The 20,927-nt window shown below is 33.7% G+C and overlaps 1 protein-coding gene across 3 annotated transcripts in view; it reads left to right on the top strand.

Annotated features, from left to right (window-relative positions):
- The window catches only part of LOC111034634 (Krueppel-like factor 6), a 215,946-nt gene that overhangs the window by 114,515 nt on the left and 80,504 nt on the right, over window positions 1-20,927 (top strand). The window contains exon 1 of one of the 3 annotated variants that reach the window (XM_022315935.1): window positions 12,848-13,276. The exons of the other annotated variants lie outside the window; for them this stretch is intronic. The gene's annotated coding sequence lies outside the window, so the exon portion shown is untranslated. Of the gene's footprint in view, window positions 1-12,847; window positions 13,277-20,927 lie in introns of those variants that run through there. 3 annotated transcript variants of the gene reach the window in all.

Here is a 20,927-nt window from a genome sequence, read left to right as displayed (position 1 = left end):
CACGGATTAACACTAATGTATATATCTAATATATATATATATACACACAGACGTGTTCGGTGTTTACACCTGTTGCTACGGTATATATGTCTTAGGTACGTGTCTATCGGACTTTGTGCACCAACCTAACGAGTCACACTCGCGTTGGCGTATATACTCGTACATACAATATTGTGCATAGTGACACAGTCATATGACGCACAACGCGCCTAGGAATAGAACAGTGTAAAAGAAAATAATATGAAAGCGTCATGTAGACAATATTATACATTCAAATTATAAAGGAACAATAACATTATATTACAATATTCATTAAATAACGGTTGATCTTGACGGTGGATCGATTCGAGTTAACCGACCGCAATGAATTAATACTTCAAATTTCGATGTACTTTTTAAACACATATTTTGTACTGTAATTTTTCTATATATCATTAATTTTTTCGAAAACTGCAGTGGTTTCCGGAGATCATAGTCCTCAGTAGTATTGCGCATATAAAAAATTAGTGTTTTTTTCATTGTAATGAAAATGAATACCCAATAAAAAAAAGTATTAATTTAGTTTGTCCTCACAATAGCTGAGTTCGAAGGAAGTCTAAGGAATTTTACATTTTTTTTTTTATTTACCATTTCTCATTTTTGCATATTTTTATATATCTTTGATCGAATTTCCATTAAATGTATTATTCATTTTTCCCTGTCGGTACTCGTTAATTCCGTCGCCTGCATCCCGTTTATATATTTTAATGAAGGTATACCTTTATAGATAGGGCTGCAGTTCGATTGTTTCGATTATTCTATATTGTTACAATTAACTTATCGGAAATACCGTTCGGTCGAATCTGAATCGATTAACCTTATAATCGGTTAGTTTTTTTTTAGCTAACTATTTTAAAGATCGATCACTCCAGTCCTGCTGCTTGAAGAACGTTTTCGATTATTTCATACTTTTGACAATCGATTACGTACTAACTATTATGAGTTATGACAATCAAACAGCCCTATAGGTTTACCCATCACTGTTGTATACTATATATATTTCGATTTTCGCCTCCAATATATTATTATACTCGACACTCGGAGTTACAGCGATTCACAAAGACTTGATTTATACACGTCGCGTACGAAAATAACCTCAGTGATCGATCGGAATACGGCCGTATTTAGAGTGTGCCAGCGACGAATGACTACTATACAGTTATTATACATAATATATTATGTCTAATAAACGGGCAGACGAAACAATGGCACGCGGCGGCTCCGGATCGACGAATATATTATCGTGATTTATCTTCTTTTTTTCGAACTCGTGGAAATCACACGGCACGCGCACACCACACACGCAGCACAATAATATCGCATATGTGTATGTATGTTAGATTGTATCGAGTGTCGCCCATACCAGAAAACACATGATTGTAATGGTTATATTATTATTATTTCGGTCGAAAGTGGCTTGCGCCTTGCACATGTGTTCCAAACTGTGCAGATTTCACACAGTAAAAATAGCTACGGTTATATGTAATATATTATTATACTCGCAACAGCACGCGCCGGGTACGAAACTTATATAAATGATCGACGCGGAGCTCGGGATCAAGAGAGGAATCGTTAAAAAGTCTCGTCGATTGATGAATGACGCGCGCATATATATATATTTATAAATATATAAATAATATTATGTATATGCGCGTTTAAGTCACATACGACACATATAGTTATAATAAGTATATTATATATATATATAGATGGATCTAGGACATGCGAGACGTTATGTGACATACAATATAATAAACGATCGGCGTGCAGCCACAGCGACTGACAGCAGCAGTCGTCGTCGTCGTCGTCGTCGTCGGAGCGTAGGTATGTGTACGACAAATCCGATAGATTTCAAGTCGAACGACGATGGCGTCAGCCGCGGTATATAATAATAATAATATAATCCGCCATCGTCGTCGGCAGCGGCGGACGCGTTATTGTAGTAATATTTAAGACAAGTCCACGTGTGTAACACTATATATGTACAGTAAATAATATTGTAATATCATACGGTGCTGCTACGTCTATCTGGCCGGGAAATATCGAAACGCCGCGACGGACGTATCGACGTCACATAATAATAAATAATAATAGATGTATGAAAAAAATAAAAATCTATTACACGCTAATAATATAATATAATATTATTAAAAGTTTACGACTATCGCGACACACGCGAGCCGGTTTTCAGAGAAATTCCGAGACGCGCATATCATTTCCATGTATAGAAGTAGCGCTTTCTAACGGACCACTATAAATCGGCACTATATACGTATAGTCAATAATAGTAATACCATAAAACAATGTCGTCGTCGTGTAATAATAATAATTTATAAGCACAACAACCTGGGTCCACCTGTTGTATGAGTATACAATAATAATAATAATAAAAATATGTAGTTCATGCGAGTTTAATATCGTATATATATAATACATATCATAAAGCAACCAACGGTGGACCCCCGTGTATATGTACAATGCGATGTTGTATATTATTATTATTATATTAATGTAACCGTGTTATCGGTATTGAATTATGAGCTGGTTTTTTTTCTTCCGTGCGGATTTCGGTGACAAACGAGTCTCATTGTTTCCCCGTACCGCACTTCGGAGAACACTCCGTGATCGAGAAAACTCGTCTCGAACTCAGCATAATAATAATAATAATAATAATAAGTCGGTGTAGAAAGTCTGGAGTCCCTCGATCGCCGTATGTAACGGGGCATATTTAATATAATATTACTATCATCATTATTATTAGTGCGCCGATGATCAAAGATTAATTATTATTATTAAATTTTCTATTAGCATCGCACGCGAGTTGAACCGTTAAGTGTCTTCGCACAGTGTCCTATAATAATCCATTATATCGCGGCGATCCCAGTTATACGAACCCGAGGTTTTTGAACTTTATAGACGGGGCACCGTGACGTATAGAGTATGGTATAATGTATAATAAGTACTCAGACATTGCAGAGAACCGCCGCCGACTTAAACTGCAAAACGCCCAAGGATGGTCACATTGCCGCAGGTATATAGGAAAAGTAGGTTTGCATTTTTCACATAATAGTTTCTCGTTCTCGATTATGATATTGGAAAAGTGTTCTGAACTTTGTTTTATGCCCCGTCAGGATGATTCAGTTAGCTGCACAACCCCATTTGTCTTTCACCATGAATTTATTCAATTTCTGGTTTTTGGGATACTTAAATATATATATACTACCTATATTGGTAAACTCAAAGACCATATTTTGTTTCAACGGGTTGAACTCAATATACAAAACAGTTATTATTACAACAATCATCACAGTAACACTGCAGTAATATGAAAATAGTAGGAAAGAAAATACAAGTTGTGACTTGACAATTTTCATTATTAATATGTATATTTTATTAAAAAGGTCCGTGTAATATCCGAATGTAATGTCGGAATGATAAATTTAATAATATTTTATCTATTTACCTTTATGTTAGCTATACCATTTCTAAAGACTATTATCCTTAACATTTCAATAAAAACTAGACTCTTGAATTATATGTACATCGCTTACATTGACATTTTTTCAAAAAAAAATATCCACTAAATATCTAACATACAGTAAAAAAGTGGGGATCTCATTTGATGATATTATGGTCGGTCGTTAAGTATTTAAGTATATTTAAAAATTCCGAAATCCGATTTAGAGTAACTGCATCGTTGAAGAAAAAAAGGGGTGGACATACTTGGTGAGTCATCCTGTATATATATATATATATATATGTTCACCGTTGTCTGTTCTAAACGGTTTGTAAGTGCGGCGTATATAGTATTATAGTGTGCCTCATTAGTTTTCGGCACCTAATTAACTGTACTAATAAACGTAATTAAACGGGTTTCAACATTGACGTCGGGTCTTCCGACTGATTGTACGAATCCGAGGATAAAATAATTTATGCTCTTAAATTATTTGTAAAATATAATTTTTTTTCCGTTACGTGTTTTTTTTTTTTTATATTGCTATAGCTCTCAAAAAACAGTACTATCCGATTGCGAAATCTAATAAAATCTGTGCACCGACATATAAAATGTATTGTGTGTACTCGTATAGCTCCGCGATTTAACACGGTGCACACTATACCACGGTTTATAACAGAATATTGTGCTAACAAAACAATAAAATATTATGTGCCTCAATTTTAACGACTTTACACGTTTTTTTTCGTAAAACATATTAATATCGGATACCTACGGTAAATGTCACCGTCGTCCAGCTCTCGGGAAACGTATCATTATAATATTATATTTTGAATCGTCGCATAATCGCTTGCGTGGTTTTGTATCCCGCTACGACTATGGTGAGGTGCACAGCTTAACCTTTTATTTCTATCGATCGTTATACAAGCCATAACGCTATAGGAAGACGGATTGAAATCGTGTTATTAACAACGAAAACCCATCGATCGGTTTTCCAAACAGTTTTTCACCACGAGCAGATGCAATGTTTTAGTTTTGTAGACCTATTCTTTTGACGAGATATCGATCATAATATCCCTACGCGAAAATTTTTTTTATTTTTGAAAATGTTGGTGAATTTTAATCGAATTTCAATCGGGTAATCGCTCAGTTTTCATACATTTTATTTATTAAGGATAGTCCTTATAACAGTGGTTTTACATAAAATATGAAATAAATACAATATATACTTCAGTCTAGTACATCTCTATATTATACTCAGCCAATTTTTTTTTAAATTAAAAATTGTTAATTACTATAGTGTTTAAACCATTGAAGCTGCCTAGCTATCTTCTAAACCTATTGTCTTGGACTATTATTGGATATAATTTATAGAGTCTAAAGTTCATTGGGGTTCTCATTTGAAAAAATAATTTGGTTCGCATGATACTTTTTTATTAGTAGTAAACAAATTCAACGATTCGTAAATACAATAATTAAGACTACTTATAAAAGTCAGTATTAGAATGACCCTCAGAATAAATGTATTGTTGGAAAGAAAATTATGTCAGAGGCTAGGATCAGCGTGCTTAGTGAATCATCATGTATATCGAATATAGATCTAGGGGCTCATAATCACAATATTATTAGTAGTAATTAATATTATATTATCAATTTTAGTAGTTTGCATCTAATAGGTTTGCATATTTATTTTGAATATAGTGTTTAAGCAAAGCTAGGCCCCTAGGAAGTAGGTGATATGTGAATGATCTACAGTCATATTTCTGACGGATACGTGGGCCGACGATCGCCGTAATTAAAAGCTCTTCGAGGACGTCGCTGCAGTAAACCGTATGGCTTTTATCGTTATTTTCTGTGACCCAACTACGTACTCACTTAAGCCAGCTGTGGGCTGTGAGAGTTATACTTAATATTAGCATTCGATTTGAATGTTCTTCGTTTATCATGTCGATCTAAAGCGTTTTTATAATTAACACACTCTCCTCGCATATGCGTTTTTCAGCACGTTCATCGTGAAACTCGTTGAAACAAAACAATATAATATAATATATATTGTATATATATAACCCAACAGATAAACGACTCTCAAGACGCGAGACCGTCGACATACCATGGTATACACTTGAGATTCATGTGCCTATAAAATATTAGAACGCTCTAGGTAGTAGGTACCAATATTATGTTATACAATATTAATATTATAATACAAAACCGTGTTCGGTAGAAACAAACCGATAATGAATATTATTATATTGAAATATAATATAGTATCGCGACTTGAGATTGGCAGTCAAACACATAATATTATATGTGTGTGTGTGTGTGTGTGCGCGCGCGCGCGCGTGGGGCTTAAAGAGTAATTACGCGTCTATCTGGGCCCATTGTTCAAGCGCGAGGATATTGTTTTCCGGTGAGACGGCAAAATTTATCGTCAACGACACCACTACATCATATTATTATATAATATATTGTATGTATATAGCTCTATGCCTTTGTACATACCTATGTATTTTATATTTTTATTATTATATACTCGTCGGCGCTCTTGTCTCGGGGATCCCGCGCTCTCGGGGTCTTTCGACATCCGATCTTCCTCCGCAACCGCGGTTGTATACTACAATACAAGTTTTGCCCCGGAAAGAGACGAGAAGAATAAAGTATATATGATAAACTGAACCAGCAGCAGGCCTCGGGGGCACTCGACGATCGAGTGGAAAACCGTCCGACTGTGCACACGCGTGATCGGCCGAGTCAATAATACGAGATACCAAATATACGTCGAAAGAGAGTGAGGTGAAACAGGAAGAAAAAAACAGAGAAAGACCGTGCCCCGCAGTCAGCAGAACACCCTGAGCAAACGTGCAAGCACATATTTATATATTATATGCATTGGTCAGCCGATGGGCATAACTCCCCCCTCTGCCTCACCATGTACCTACAGGGTATATATATATATATATATATATATATATATATATGTACGTGCTTCCGAAACGGTAGACAGGGATGACGTTGAAGCGATGTGCGTCGTGCATATATATATATATAAATACGTGTTATTTTTTCACACTTCCTCGTCGAGTACACCGCGTCAGCCAGCCGCCGCCGGCACCGGACATCACGTGCACGAAATACGTGAAGAATTATTATTGACCATACGAATAATATATAATAACATTGTAGAAGTAGTTGAACGCCTATTATTATTACCTACCAGAAATGTATTATAATAATATTATGTACCTATTTTTCATGTACTACACAACAATTATATTTAGCCATACTCATTATTATATAGGTAATGCGTGTATTATATTATATTGAGAGGATTAAAGGTGGGTATGGGTAATGTGTGGCATATAATATGTCGTGGCGTTGTGCATCATGGTTTAAAAATATGTTCACTCCGCCACTGTGCAAAAGTACCCAATTCCAATTTATATTAAAATATGAACAGCAGAGCAATAATTCAACTCGATTGTATTAATTTGTTTGCACGATCGATCTTTCTAGAGTCGGCGGTGGTCAAACGACGTGGTGTTGAGGGGGATAAATATCACCCCGTGACCTATTTTTCAAAAGTTATGATCATAAATTATATTTTAATGATCAAATAGGCTATGTTAAAAATCAGCCACATCCCTCCCCCCGCATGAAAATATATTTTGACCGACACCGTCATCTAGAGTAGGTAAATAATATATTTTGAAACACTCTATATTGGCATCGTTGCATTACTATGAGTATGGCAGTTGCATTTGTAGTGTACTTGTGTGTTGTAATGGTTGTGTGCTCTTATATCGTAATAACATATTACAGACGCACGGCAGTATAATGACACGTTCAACAAGTTCGCGATATTTGCACACGAATTCGACAAACTTATAACTTTTTACGTTTTTAGTCCGATACACAACTATAATAAATTTCCGTATAGTATAACAATGAAGATAATACTTTTGTACGTGGCGCGTTGTAATGTTTTGCACCCTTTTTTATATTTTAACGCGGTCAATTCGACGCCGCCCGCAGGGTAATAAAACATGCCATCAGACGAGTAGCGAATAAAATATATAATAATAATTTACACGCGCTCGCCCCACTAGTGAAACCTCGGGACGGTCGCCGAACGTGAAATAAAATTTTTTATAGTGTCACAAAATAAAACGGCTACGGCTATAAATTATGTTTTATTGACAAATGTCTTCTTACGCGGTCATTATGTGATAACTCGCACTGCACGAGAGATATAGCGTAATATACTGCTGACTGTCGGATAGGCGTGACCAACGTAGCTGGTATACCTCGCCGAGGATGAGGTTTTGCAATTCTAATGACTTCATTCATAATACGGCAAAACCCCGTACAATAAACAATTATGGTATAGGTAAAATCAATATAATACAACATAACTAAAAACCAAACGCGTTTACTACGTATTATCATTAAACGGGATTATATTTTATTACCTACCTACCTATACTATATGTTTAATGTCTCGAATAAAAATATTATACTATCCTCATATTGAGGTGGCATAATTTTTTTTTCGATGTATTTATAGGCCCATTATAATACGGTGTTATTGAAACAGGCACTCAAATGCTGAGCGCTCTCTCTGCCCCAAAAATATTTAGATTTGTATAATTAAAAAATAATCACATTTTGTTTATTACTCGTATAATATGCGGTATGTTACATGTAAATCATTCATTATATTATGCACACGACAACGCCTGTTGTATCGATAATTTTGGGTTGGCAGTACACTTTTTTCTTCAAATAAATTGCGTCCTAAGGGTGTACTATTTGATATAATCGAGTAAATTGTTTTCACTGATAAAATAGTTTAAATTTAAAAAATAAAACCCGATACCTATATTTTCCTTTCAATTTTTTTCACGCTTATAACAGGCTTGCCAACATAATTTCCCCGCCACGCGTAGGTACACACATAATATTACAAAATTTTAAGAGTAATATGATATTATATATCTGCTATGTAATTTTTACGACAGACGTACGAATTTTTTTCCGAAACTACGATTTTATTGCAATGCACAATCGCAGTTTATGCTTATAGAAACAAAAATTGTTTGAATTTCTTTGGCGACTCGAACGTTTATCGTGCTTTTAATTATTGCGCGTTTAATTAACTAGTTGGCACATATACAATGAAAAAATATTTAAACGAATATAATAATAATATGTATATTGTATACACATATGAATGAAAAATATTGTAGTAGGTACCTATACCAGATAAACAAATTGCACAAGTTTTTTTTTTGAGATATTTTTCGTATCAAATAATATGTACATTTGTGTATTGTGAGTGTATGTGTGTGAGAGAGAGAGAGTGAGAGAGAGAGTGTGTGTGTGTAAATGCATAAAGTGGTGTGAAAAAATGTATAAAATTAAAATGTCAGAATGAAAAAAAAAACGAATTTAAATAACAATAATAATAGCTCTGGCTTACATTTTTTTTACTCGACGTTTGAATGCGTAGAGGTAGGTACTGCAGTTATGCGTATTGTAAAAATATTAAGTGAACTGCAGTGAACCGTGTGAACTATTATAAATGTACCTATAACATATTATAAACATTAAACATATTAAATTTACTCACGTTTAACTCGGTCGAGGTAATATTTTTCCATCGTAATATGAAATAAAATAATTATACCTCAAACACACTGATGCCCCAGTGTTGCTATAATATATGATAATTTTGAATACTTTATCATTTTACATACATATATATATGCGTATCTGGAGTAAGACTTAAAAATTATGTTATCATTTCATTACCTTAAACACTTAAAGTTTAAACTATAATGATATAATAACAAAAAACTGGAATTTTGTAATTATATGTATACATAGATGTTCCTTTTTTAATTATATAAAGTTAAACTACGAAATCCTGGTAGTATTAGTGAATTATAGGTATATATAATATACAGTATTAGAACTTTTATAATTAGTTGGCAATTTTTTTATTAGCTTATATATACAACACTATACAAAGCATAATATTATCATTCTCTTATTTTTTTGAGAATTTATTGTTTTAATTTATAACTGCATATTTTAAAAAAATATACTCTTCCGGATTTGCACGAAACAAAAATATAATAATTGCACACGTAACAGTTTTCCGTGTATTAATTTAAAATAAATAACGTTTTTTGTGCGCTGCTGAAGAATATTTTGTTATTTATTAAAAACAAAAAAACTACATTTTACAGATTACTAGATTTTGTTGAAGTTCTGTATCGAACTTGATTGTTTTTAATTTAAAAATGTTCAAACAGAAAAAAAACTAATTTTACAACAATACTCCTTAAAGCTGTTCGAATAAATTTTCTTTGCAATAATTTGTATTCACGACGGCAAAAGTATTTTTAACTGTTTTTCGGTCATTATTATAATTATATAATTAATATATACAAAATTTCTACAATAACATTTTGATTTGATACACTTTCAAAGGGATATATATTTATTAAAGTTTCTAATTATTTAAATTATTAAATTTATTCGGAACTTTTTACTTTTAACTGTATAATATATCTTTCTGACTAAGTTATTTAAGTCCATGACTCGTTTGTCTGTTTGTTTCTTTTATTTCCCAAATAATACAAACCACGATGAGAAAATAGCGTAATTTGATTATTATTAAAACCGAACAAATAAACGGTGTTGACATTTTTCATACCAAAAATAATCGATTTTTTTATTACGGCATTGTCATTTATTTAGATAAATATACACCTGGATATATTTAACAGAAAAGCTACCGTTGATTCTACACCTTTGTATAATATTATTTAATTTTGTTTTTATTATTTGATTTAAAAGACAATTTTAGTTTGCTGAATTTACAGTTGTATTGTAGGTACATTTGCAATTTACAACTTGCATAATATTATCTATCTTGTACATCCTGTTTTTATCTCCTGGCTTTACTTTTTTATTTATGGTTTTCAGTACCCTTTAGTTTATACATATAGGTATCCATAGGTATCTTTTAGATCTCATGACGCAATCGTTGTTTAAAATAAATAACATAAACATACAATATTGTAATAAATTATTTAGTTAAAAGTATAATAGTTTTGGACCTAAGATTTAGAATAATTTCATCAACTGTTACGCATTTTTTAGAAAGTATTTTTTTATGTTTTACTTCGTGGATAGAAGACTTCAAACTATAATATAATATTTTATCAATTTACTTAAAATAATGATAAGTTTTCTCACCCGATACGTATTATGTGGTATGTAATCTTTTCTAACTTGTAATCGTTTTCTTTTCAACGCTGTTGGTACTTTTTCAAAATAATGCATATAATATTTACTATAATAAAAACAAATGTTCAATCTCAAATATTTAAATACTGTACCTTAAGAATGTAATTTATTTGCCTATTTATTACATACCATACATAACTATAAAATGTGCATTGTACATAATTTATATTTATAAAATACAGGTAGATACAATACAAAAGTATGCGAACAATTTAACCTAATTAACCTTATTAAGATTTATAAATTTGTTTTTAAATACCTTGAAACCTTTTTGCGAAATTCATAAATGATATTATTTCTTAATCAAAAAGAAGTTATTTTTACAACAACGGTCGCATCGGTGAGAGTTCACGGTAAGCCTATACTGTTTTCCCACCCTAGGTACCGAACATCATTACTTCCACTTTGATTTTGGTTTGATTTGTTTATTCTTCAATGTCATAGACATTAAAGATATACCAAGGTGAATAAATGAAAAAAAATCACTTGTAGGAATTTGGGTTAATTATGTATACATATAGTTACTTGTTCACATATCATCTCTGCGAACGTGCATTTATCTTGTTCGTTTTTACTATAAATTGACTTCTTGGTTCAAGCGGGTGTAGGCTTTTATTCATAGTTTAGATAGAAAAAACTACCCGCATATCACGTGGTTTTCCGGAATTTTCAACTCCTCTTGACAGTCTTGGCAAGCCGGCTATAGTTTCATGGCATTGTCGACTCATCATATGTATACACGCTATAAGCGGTTATCGCGGTGACTGTGGTAGCTATCTATACAAATATACAGAATAGGCCACCGTGTTATCCAGTTTTCATGTTACCTTATGGAAATACGGGAGAGATATAGTTGATGCACCCTATATATATATACATACCACGGTCTCAAACACCACAACCACCTACACCCTATACCTGAAGTACTACCACCCCCACCTCCACCACTGACATCTCCTTATATACACATGTGCGCTAGCGGTGGTCCCGGCGTTTGTATTTACAGAGAAGTACCCATATTATAGTACATATATATATACATACATACTACGGTCTAGGTCACCACCGTATTGGATGAAAATAAAACGGGGTAAAATGGGAAATAGCATTTGGGGGTGGAAAAACATTGGTTTTTACGGGGATTTCCGCCGCAGGATGCAAAGCAAACATAATAGCCACGTATATATACCCCCCTGGTTTTATTGGATTGCGGGGTTACAGTCGTGTCACAAAGGCCATAAAATGGCCGTTCTATTTATCTTGGTCTCGCCCTGGCTTTTGTGAAACGATGTTTCGGAGGTGTTTTGAATTACGTCATTACGCGGCGGTAATGCGACTCGCGCCGCCCTTGCGTCTCCTCCGCCCACTCCATACACTATATTTTATACCTATATATATATATGTATATATATAAACGACGACGGTGGTGGCGTTTGTTGCTTTTTATTTCCGCACGAAAATTATTCGCATTACTTTTTATATATACGCGCGTTTGTATATTTTCACTTTTATTAATGTTCTGCGGATATCGTTATTTGACCGAAAACAACGCGCTTTGCATATAATATATAGGTACTCCGTATTATTTACTCTGTGAACATCTGCGACTACTCTCTTTTCAATAACTCCACTTCAAATCAAAATGTTCTCTAATAATGTGTTATATACTTAAGTTTTAATTTCAGGTACAAGGTCTTCTGTGACAAAAAGACTTACTATTCCATTATGTTATTAATATTATTATGCGTAATAAGAACAATATTTGCAATTATTTTTGCATTCGACGTTGATGTAATCGATAAATTAGCACACTCGTGTTTATACACGAACAAAGTTTTGCATGAAATACCGAATATTGTAATATTTATTAATAAAATAATTTTTTGTTGTGTTACTATAATATTATTGCCGAATGACTCAGTAATAATAGTAATGAGTAATGACTAATGCTTATTTTTGACCACACCTTTTATTTGCTTAATTGTAATTTAATATTTTTTTAATAATGATTAAACTTATAGTAATACAATATCCAATATCCGCATAAATGTCCATGGTGTTCGAACGTTGTAATCATTATCACTCGAACACGTACTTATTGACGTATATGCGCGTATTGAGATGTTAACTATGTGTTATGACTTTGTAGATATGAATTTTATTAGACAAAACTATATTAATAATTACCAACTACCGAATAATATCAATATTTTCAAGTCACGTATGAATATTTTAGAACGTATATGTTATGACGAGGTGCATCTACAACAGCGGTACTCCGTAACTTATAAATGCAGTTACAATAATAGTATGTAAATAATAGGACGTATGCATACTTAACGTCATCCGTAATTGAACCTTGGCGTAATCTCTCTTGACAGCGATTGTCTTACACGCAGTCCCGTGCGACCAGTGGCGTAACTAGGGGAGTGAAGACGGAGATTGTTATCCGGGCGTGCAATTTTCGTGAGTGTAATTTTTTTATGGGGCCTATGGTTAGTCTTTAGTATTTGGCGTTAGAAGTTGGAAATCTATTTTTATTTCACAAACTTTGAAGGAAAAAAAGAAACATAATATCAAATCATATAAATACAGCATGAAATAGTTATCGTTATTATTTTATTAATTATTACTACTACACCACGTAGAGCGAAAGTAGTACGAATTGCCACAATCATAGTAAATGATGATGCCAATGATGACTAAATATTTGAATATTTACATTTAATTGTACTAATTATGTTTATTATTAAAAAAAAAATTTAAGAAGTTTATTCCAGTCTTTTTTGACTTATGATTATTCCTAATTTTCCTAGGAGTAAAAAAAATCCTAGTTTCGACTCTGTGTACGATGCTTATATTATTCTCGTTTTGTATAACAATAAATAAACATTTTTCTGCCACGCGCTACACGCCGCCTACACGATACTGCAGTTTTGTGTATGCGCGAGTGTGTGTGTGTGTGTGTGTAATATGTATATAGTATCTAAGGATTCCGGTTTCTCTAGATTACACACTTTGGTGGGATAAAAGTTCAATTTTCCTAAGTCCATACGCCATTACAAAAGGCAGAACGTCGGAAAAACAAATAAAGGATTTCCGTATAAATTCTAAGTATTTGCTCGATATTTTCCCTTAGTTTTTTTTTCCTGTCGGATTCAATGCATTATTCACCCGTGTCTTAGTTCGGAAATAACCATATTGTTAAAAACGATTATAATCGTTATTTTTATTTTGTTTTTGTCTACTTTATACGCCACGGGAAAAGCTAAATATTCTGTATCGATCGTCAATCGAATCGACGAAAACCAAAAATAAACAACCGTTTATGTTTCATGCACCACTACCTTCGTAAATAAATTGCTACCTTATATAATATATTCGTAATACAATTAATTCGCGATTAAACGCTGTAGAAAATAAATAAGCACCGAGCACCTTTTCGATTTTCATTTAAATGTTTGATATATCGACACGGCCGAACGTCAGAAACGCTTAGTGCACTCGTTTTTATTTGTTTTTCTCGTTTTGAGATTATTATTAATAAACTATAATACAAGATATTGCCGTCTGATGACTGGTGAGAACAGGAAGTGAGCTATTTCAGTCGCGGGCGACATGTGTGGTACGATTGCACAAGCCGCAGTCGAGGGCTGAATTTCGCGCCCAAGACTGAAATATTGACTTACCCGCACATACGGTTTTTTGTCTCGTCTCTGTTGCAGCTTTTTATCGATTTTACCGCTGCGATGGACGTTGATAATTATTAGTAACACTGCCAAGAACAATCGTGACTGTATAATATTGCTTTGCTTCAACAGCATCGTGTGTTTGCTTTTTATTAATAATTTTGATATTGTGTTTAAAAAAGATACATTTCGTAAATAAATAATAATTGACATAAAACCGTCGTTGGTGAGAAATTCAACGAATTAAAAACAAACTCGTGGCCAGCGGTTAAGTGGTTACGCTGACATAACGATATTATTATAACTTGTATTTATTATAGATATCGTATTATATTCATATCCTGATTGTATATGTTAAGGACCCTTAAGCTCGTTCCCACCACATATACAAATTTATTTTTGTATTATATAGTCTTAGTGATTTAAATCTAAATCGTTATAATAAAAAACTGATCTCAGATCTGACTTAGGTGTCGCATAGCCACGATTTTGTTTCATCGTTTCGTTGGGCAGTCAATTTTGGAAATGAGTAGATTTAAAGTGATTGAAACATAGATGGTTATTCAAGTACGTTTGGGCAACCCGTCTCCACGATAGAATATTTTTAACATTTTCAATATTTTTACGCTAATATTTAACTCGCAGTTCTCGTGCATTAAAATTGTTTTTTTTTTAATTAACTCACCAATTCCTCCCATGTATAATCAATAATACAAACTATACCGTCCTTATATTTTTTTTTTCGGGAGGAAGGAGACATGGAGTGCAGATTGCAGGGTGGGTCAGGTCGTCCAAATTCCAGTAAAAACTTCGTTTCTAATTAATGGCATAACTTTTTACATCGATATTATGTTGACTTGGCAATTAATTTACATTGGATGTTCGTGAGTCAGAGTTATTTTATTCGATTCAGATTTGTATATGATTTTATAACCGCATAAAGTACATGAAGACCAACGACTATACTATTATTGTAATACTATAGGTGTATACCAGGTGTCACCAGTTACACAACTATCTATAGGAACTTTCAAAGTGATTGTGTATTCAAGATGGTCTTTCAATCAACCATAGTATTTGTAAATATGTCCCATTTAACAGCCTAAAAAGTAAAATTAGTTAGTTAATCTCCTTTTTCAGTAGTTACCTCAATTTTTGAAAAATATAATTAAAGACAGTTTGGATTATCGCCTCTTAGATGCTTGTAATGATGTACCTTACTTTGATGTTTCTTTTGATTCACAACGGAATTTAATACAATTTATAATGAACATCAATATTATAGTTAATCTTAAACCTACATGCATTTATTGTATATTATATATTTGTAGCTGCGTTGTACTCTTTACCTCTTTGAGTTATTATAACTTTAAAATAAATAAAAAATATAATATTATAGTTGTACGAATAACGATCAGTGGATGTATATCAATAAGTATAACATACGTGAACAACAATCTACTATCGTATTGTCGACTGGGTACTCTAAACTATGTACATTATATTATATTATACATCGGTCGTTACGATGTTCTTATATTATTATTATTATTATAAAGACTCGTCGCTGAATACTGAAGTGTTTTGAGGTATCTTATCTTTATAATAATATAGCGGTATGTGCAATTTGTTTACTAGTCACAGGCGTGTTATATATTATACATGTATATCCCTATAACAGTGTACGGTAGCTTTATTCTACACATCGTTAAGCCCAACCCTGGAAACCGCGGACGATTCGAAAGAGCGTACTTCATGTTATAATCGTCGGTTTTCGATAACAAGCAAGTATAATATTATATAATATTATAATAACCGAACTCACGAAAGTAGGTTATGCATACATGCTCTATAATATATAATATATTGTTACGATAGTATAATATTTATTATAATACTGAATACCATTAGTGATAAGCCATTTGCCAGAAATTTGAATATTGTATCTCACTTTAGGTGGTATCAGTGCCACATTTAAAAATTCTGGAATACAATTATATCATTTTTTTAAAATAAGTTATCTATATTATACAGTTGTAGCCTCGTGATCTGGTGGATTCCACATTTATTAATGCTCGTTTAAATATAACCTAACCTATCCTCTCAGATACATCACTTGTAATGTACGTCGCGGGTTGTGTATGTGGAATTTTTTATCCAAAAGTCTGTTATATATATCTTATTGCATGTGCCATGAATGGCGTAGTAGGTATATACTATTTTTTGATGTGACTGGCGTACTGATGGTGCGTGCGCAAGGGCGCAAAAATGTGAAATATATTATACTATTACACACGCATATAATAGTATTACTAGTGTATAGTCTGCTGCGCGTATATATAATATATATACATACGAAACGTGCAATTACACATTAACTGTCGTCGTCAGTTGTAGACCACCAGACCATAATAGCAACCGTTAATGAACGAAAAAAAACTCTACACCGGGGTAGAATACTAATGTCATAGTGTATATAGTACCTATAAGTATACACACCGCGATGACGGTATATGACTGATGACATACCGCATTATTAGTGGTAGTGGTAATAGTGGTAAGCGCAGTAATTGTACACACACATACAGTGACGTATAATAATTACATGGTTTGGTTTTGATTCGGATCGCGACATTGCATATATATATATATACCTATATAATATAAAGTACAATCAATCGGTCGTCGTATTACTATTGTACCTTCGTCGTATAGTCGCCGCCGCCGTAATTGGTCAAAAGCCATTCTGCGACTTACTGCGGGTGTGTGGGTGGGGGTCGGAAAGTTTCAATTACCGAACAACGGTCCGGTGGCGGGCGTTAACGAGGACTCCCTAGCTATAATGTCAAAACCCCAACACAGCCACGTTCTCCGAATTTTAAGCGTGATCGACGTGGTTATAGGTTATATGCGATTTCCACTCCAGTCCACCAACCCCTGCACCATTCCCACGGACCCTCTTCTCACAACACTAGGCGGCCTAGGTATTTCATTTTTCATTCAACTTCTCGAGGTTCATAACATAGAAAGCAGCGGATATTGTTAAATTTATTTTATCAAGTCTTATGATGGGTCGTCGCTGCAGGGGAGCGTTTATCGATCGATGTTTTCGGAATTTTGAAGGTTTCGCCCGGACGTGTTGGCGACTAGCGATTTTTGGTGAATTCTACATGGCTTGGTATAGGTACCAATATGTAATGTATAAAATATATAAGGCGCACATTAAATTCGGTCGAGACAACGGAACGCGTGGCGCATATATATACATAGTCATACACATAATATTACATGTTACGCCCAGTACGAAGTTTTTAGATTCCTGTACGGGGCACGTATGAGACGCTATATTACGGTAGGCGTATATTTATTATATATACGACCGTTATATGGCAGGATAATGTCTCTAGGCCATGTGCACATATATTTTCGCACGCGTTCTTAAATTTCCAAAGGGTCGTTATGACGCCGGAGCGCGCTCTCGCGATTTTTATTATTGTTATTAGGGTCGTGTGTGTACCATACCTTATATATATATATATGTAATATTACATCATGTACGCTACGCGTATAATAAAAATAATAATAACAATAATGTATGATATGGTATGTGCGGCAGGATAGAAGAGTCGACCGCGGGTCGTCTCCGTATATTAAGAAACGTATGGAATATATAATAATTCTTGTTCTCTCGATATAATATCGTTCGAAATTGTCGTATGATGTAATATAATACATAATATAAATATAAAATATAAATGTGTGTGAGCGCGCGCTTCTTATAATATATATATTTTATAATATTGTACGGCCGTGCAGGGTCCGGGACAAATATTTATTACGTTCGTGCGTGACGGATGATACGTACGTGACCCCGGGGCGAAATTAATAATAATTCACATCCTGCGGTGAAATATCCCGGAATCACGTGTATAGGTATTATTATTATTATTATTATTATTACGTTATACAGGTAGGTAGGTACTAGCTGGTAGCCTTTAGGCTCATATATATATATACATACCATATATTTACGTACGTCTGTATAGGTGTGTGTAATAACATGGTCGCGGTAACGACGGTGGTGGTCAGCACACCACGGTACCTGTGTACCATACGTGTGCCGCTGCTGCTGCATCGTATACCACTGGACTGTAAGATATAATTTATTATTATCGTTATCATAACGCTAGCGACCTGTTGTTATGCTATACATGACCTATCTCGTGATGGGTAGAAAAGTTTATTTCGTTTAAAACGTTTACGAAAACAATAGTTTTACACTCTATACCCGTCGACGAGTGCCTCCGAGGACCAATTAAATCGCATACACGGATATGCTGCAACATTGCCATTACCGAAAGTGCTTGAATTGGGGAAAAAGCAAGAATAAGAGGGTTGCAAAAGTGTAATAAAAAATGTGCGTACCTGAATATTGTTAGTAAGACCTATAGAATATAATTAGAAAGAGTACATGTATAAATGTTTTTTAAAAAGATGAGAGACACCTCCCCTCTCCTTAGGTACTTCCTTAATTCAAGAACCGACTTCCCCTGACGCGTCACACGAATATGCCGGTGATGAGTGTTATTCTCAGAATTTGAATTTGAATTTGTACAGTAGTAAAATATGCGTCTAACCTATATTATTATATGTTAATATAATATTCACTTTAAAAAAATTTGTTTTCAGTTTTTTTAATAAATCTTCCACGTCCAGCGCGTTTCCTAGATAACAATATTGGGTAATACATAATAATAATAATATTATTACCTGCTCCCGCGTCGTGTCGGGCGGGTTAGATGACGCGTGGTTTTTTATTTATTTTAAAAAAACCTTCGGTCGTTGTATTTTGTTTTGTTTCCGCAAAAGTTGTCTGAAGGAGGGACGAAAAAAAATGATAAATGATATACGTTTCGTCGATATCATATTATTATCGTCGTCGTATACCTATGCATGTATATAAATATGCTCATAGTATACGGTCGTCCTTGTTTTGGAAAACAACAATGCAGAGAAAAACATAACGTCACGCTTGATATTATCCGTAACTTTTCGCATTTGGGTCATGGTTGGAAAATATTATTTTTTTTACATATAAACACACTGGCCGCGCGTATTATAGGCATTTTACCGTGTGCGACATATCCGCCGCCGCCGCCGCCACCAACCGATTGTTTCGCGAACGCGTTTTCCCGTGTCTCGTTATTATATTATTATTATTAATGCTGTTGAACGCGAGCAAGTTTTTTTTTCCATACACACGTGTGTGCGTGTACCGCAGAGAGTAGAGACTATAATAATAATAATATGCTCAATAACACGCAGTCGCATTCATGATATATAAATTAGAATGATAATATAATAATATTATGAATGAACGATGTACAATTATAAAGGTACACGGCGGCATGCAGCATATCGCCTATAATATTCATTGTGTGCAGTATAGTTATAAGACGACCTTCCCGGCCGTGCATTATATTTTTTAAATAAAAAAATGAAAATCGTTCGAGGCGCGGTTCGTTTTCTACGCTCGGTCGTTACTTATATAGTACCATGATATAACATAACATAACATAATATATAAAATCATTATGATATATTACATGATGTATAAATATCATGTATAATAATATATTGTATTTGTGACCGCCGCGATATAAAAGACACCAGTGTTTTTGCCGCCGCCGCAACAGAAGGGATTGATGACATTATATATATCATAAATATGTATATATAGATGTATAAATATGATACCGTGTACTATTTTCTCGTTGAGTGTATATATATTGTGTATTATTATAATATCGATCATGCCGAGCCCGCGCGAGAATATAAAAAATATGTTATGCAAACGACGAGGATTATTGTAGTTATGATAGAGCCCATTTAAAAAATTTCGTTCCAAAAATCGAGGTCTATACACGGCGTGTCTCAAAACAAGGTCTGGTTTCGTACCCAGAGGTTATTTTTTAGCAAGTTTTTCGGAAATAGTGAATTAAAATACCCTTACGAATAAATTAAGTTATCACATTTTAATGCCCATCATCTTGATTAATTAAATTAAAATAATAAAATGCAAATACTTCTACTCCTATGAGTACTCGCTATTCCCTGAGCTACAATCGTATAACTTATATAATTATAATAATAATTGTGTAAACGTACTTTAGGAGTACTGTCAACGGATGGTTTCTCTCCTGCACTTGTCCATACGCATGCGACGTTGCAAACTAATTAACCACATAGGATTATAGGCATATACTTATTGTAATATAATGATAAATTTGTTGTATAGACTTGATATAATTAATAAGAAAAATTAAGTTTTTCGGTTTAAGGGCAACTAAAAAACGAAAGAGGCTTATTTTAACTATCGAAATCAAGAAAAATATCGGCTTCTGTCCTCCGGGTTTTCTCCCTTCTTT

The sequence above is a fragment of the Myzus persicae genome, unplaced genomic scaffold (genome assembly GCF_001856785.1).
Source record: "Myzus persicae strain clone G006 unplaced genomic scaffold, MPER_G0061.0, whole genome shotgun sequence".
Lineage (NCBI taxonomy): Eukaryota > Metazoa > Arthropoda > Insecta > Hemiptera > Aphididae > Myzus > Myzus persicae.
Note: the sequence above shows the minus strand (reverse complement) of the source record. Positions and strands in the feature narration are given on the sequence as shown.